The sequence below is a fragment of the Musca autumnalis genome, unplaced genomic scaffold, assembly GCF_047663935.1.
Source record: "Musca autumnalis isolate F117 unplaced genomic scaffold, ASM4766393v1 scaffold_3, whole genome shotgun sequence".
NCBI classification, from domain to species: Eukaryota; Metazoa; Arthropoda; class Insecta; order Diptera; family Muscidae; genus Musca; species Musca autumnalis.
Window position 1 is genome coordinate 196,070,534 of NW_027411866.1, and position 3,874 is coordinate 196,074,407.

Consider the following 3,874-nt stretch of genomic DNA (forward strand, 5'->3'; position numbering starts at 1 on the left):
TATTCCTCGCTTTTTGGTCAGATTTGTGACCACTTATCCTTGTTTTAAGCTTACTTTTTGTAGTACCAACATATACCTTCTGGCATATGCTGGACTTGTCACCATTGCAACTGATCTTGTACACGACGTTGGATTTATCTTCTAGTGGAGTTTTGGATTTTGTTTTATTGAAGAAGGCATTATTGGTATTGCTGCTCTTTAAGGCAAGCTGAAATTGGTCTTTATTGTATAAATTTGATTTTGAAAAACGTTCGGAAAACCCAGGCACGTACGTAGACCTTTTACGTGATTTCTCTATTCTTGGCTCTATATGTTGGGCTTTATCAGTCTTAACATATTTTATAGGTTCTGTGATGGTTTTGTTGGGGAAATCATTCATTCTCAGGATTCTTCTGATGTCATTTTCATTTTTAGAATGAAATTTGTTGTCGCTGATCTTAAAAACTCTTCGTATGAAGTTGGTCGCGGTGTTTATTTTTATCCTTCGAGGATGTTTTGAGTAGTAGTTGATTAATCGCCCGGAAGCAGTAGGCTTCTGATACCAATCCAATAATATAGAGTTTTCTTGTCTAATTACTTTGCAGTCAAGATACGGGAGGTGATTATTCGATTCACTTTCCATTGTGAATCGCAGCTGATGGTTATAAGAGTTTAATGCCTTAAGTGTATTGTCAATTTGGTCCTTTTTTATGATGCAAAATATGTCATCGACATATTTTGTCAATAGTCTAGGTTTTTCATTCAGGTTTCTTGTAACTGAGTCAAGTAGGGTTTCCATAATTATGTCGGCAATTACTGGTGAAATTGGTGACCCCATGGGCATTCCCTTTTGTTGCTCATATATTTTGTCCTTGATGCACGTAGTTAATATATCAATAAATAATTTTAATGGAATATTTGTACATTCTTTGATTATGTTCCATTTTTCCTTAATTGTGTTTATTGCCAAATTCACGGGTACACTTGGAAAAAGTGATATGACATCGAATGAAACCAGAATTTCTTCTTCGTCGATGTATTGATTATTAACCCTGGATTTGAATTCTACAGTGTCTTTAATATTATATTTAGAGTCTTTCGTAAGGATTTTCAGTATTGTGGCCATGTACTTTGATAATTCATATGTAGGTGAATTCATAAAGGAGCATATAGGTCTTACGGGGATTCCTTCTTTATGTATTTTCGGAAGTCCATTGCTTTTTGGTGGCACTGACGTCTTTTTTATTAGTTTACTAGCAAAATGCCCGCTACTTCGTATGCGGAAAATGAAGAATATACAAATAAACAATACTTAATATGAAAAAAATTTATGTATCAACTTCTTCTTCTTTATTTACTCATCCGTTATCCGGATATAAGTGATCGTACAATTCATCTTTTTTTAATATTTATCGCATTTTAATTATTATCTTATTGTATAGTGGTAGTCAGCTCTCTGTGTTTTGCAGCATTCAGCAGATCGGTTTCGTTGGTATAACCTGTCCAGTCCATGATATTTTTGAGCCAGGATGTTTCTTTCCTTCCTCTAGCTGGCCTTCCTTCAATTTTTCCCTTCAGAATTGCTTGTAAAATTATGTATTTGTTGTTCCTTAATACATGTCCCAGATACGCTATTTTGCGCCTTTTTATAGTTGTTATTAATTGCCGGCTTACATTTATCCTTCTTAGTACTTCGTCATTAGAAATTTTCGCAGTCCATGGTATTTTCAGTACTCGCCGGTAAATCCATATTTCAAAGGATTCCAATTTTCTTTCATCAGAGGATTTGAGCGTCCAAACTTCTGTTCCATATAACAGCACCGACCAAACATAACATTTTATAAAACGTATTTTTGTTGTTATATTTATGTCATGACTTTTCAGGGTTTTACTATATTTACAGAAAGCAACACCTATTTTAAATGATTTTTAATTTAATTTAAATATTGTTCGTACACCTTTAGTTCCAATTTTCAAAAAAAGAAAACCTTGTCGCATTACAACTACCCGCACAGTTTCAAAATTATATCCACTTTTTCCAACCGAAGTAGTTGTAATTTCGGAATTTGTGATATCTAAATGTATTTCCGCATTTTCAACAACAGCTCAATACATTAGCCCTCAGCGACCTCCATACCTAACTTCTGAATTTCTATGCATATAAAAAACCTCCTTATCTAAGAACTAACACTGAACCTAATACAAAAATTCGAAATTCCAGCTATTCCCTTTATGCAACAACAAAACGGTACCAAATTTAGTACTAATAATAGGTAACACTGTGCAACATTTTTAAGGTGATCTTGTGCAAACAATTCGTGTCAGATCCAGCTCGGATTTTATGGCCCCATCTAAACCTGGTTAAATATTGAGTTTTGAAAGAAATTCAGGGCTATATCTCTGAAACCAATGCGAATCTTCTTCTGACCTCTGAAGCAAATTTGTAGATAAGAACAAGAATAAAATATTTGGAGAAATAATGAACTCGAAAAACTACACTTATTGCCTCAAATTTCAAAATATATGTAAAAATTCCACAATTTTTATACATTTCACACCGTATCTCCAAAACCGTTAATTTTTTCTGAATATTTTCTTTTCAAAAATATTCCCTGGAATGTAATACACAACTCTTCAGAACTTGTCATTGTTGTAAAATGCCTCCATGCCTCTATTTTCAGTACATTTTTCAACGACCATTTAATAAAAATGTCAATAATGTAGTGAAATCCGAAATGCGAAAATAAACTGTTGGTGTGAACTGTGTTTGAAATACGTGTTGTAAAAGATATGATACAAAATACCGCTGAACCAACATGAAGTAACCATTTTAGAGTTTCAGAATGTTCTAAAGAATTGTTGAGAACATTATTTGGAAGATTTTTGCAAAAGGTTACTTGGTTCAACTCGCAATAGTTTAGCCGATACTGACCAGAATATTAGCAATTATGTAAAATTTTCTATATTTTATAGATTTTGATGCCTTAGATAGAGTTTTTCCTATATGGTCTGTTCAAAGGATAAGTTCTACTAGTTCAGGGCTACAATATTGCCAACGACAGCAAGGCCAAATTCCTAATCGTTTCTGAGATAAAGGCCCGATAAATGCAAAAAAGTGTAATTTTAGCCCGGTTTAGAAGAGGCCATAAAATACGAACTGGATCTGACAGGACAAAACCCTACTAGGGTTTTTGTAGTCTAAATATGTACTATCAAAAAATGCACACTAGAAGTTGTTTGCATTTTCAGTGTTGCATAGTGTAATAGTTTCAAAACTTACATCACTATATCAAAAACTATATCGCAACAGCGATACCTATTAAATGATCCTTATCTCCATTCTATACCCCAACCGCTATCCTAATTTAGTACCATTTAATACTTTTCATACGAAAGTAAAAAATTCAATAACTAACTCAATCCTCCACTCCGGCAGTAATCTTAGTTCTATATTTCAGGATTTAGCTCGATGCGTTCACCAAATCGAAATTTTATCACGTTAAGTATAATTTAGTACTTTTGGTACACATAAGAACGAATTTCAAAGGTTACTTAAATACTCCACTCCAACAGTAATCTTAATTCCAAATTTCAGTACCATTTAGTACTTTTTCGTTACCTAATATTAGGTATTTCCAATATCATTTCAGAAATCAACGACCCTCATACCAAATTTCAGAATTTGTACGCATTAAAAAACTACTTATATGATTGTTCATCGTACCAAATTTATTACTTTTCATACACGGGGTATAACCTCAAAAAATTACTTTCTTATATTAACCATTTTTACCAACCGCGATTCTCATTTACAGCTCTATCAGTTCCCCCACACTAAATTATAGTACTTTACATATAAATACATAAGAACGAATTTCCGAAACCTCCTCTTAAA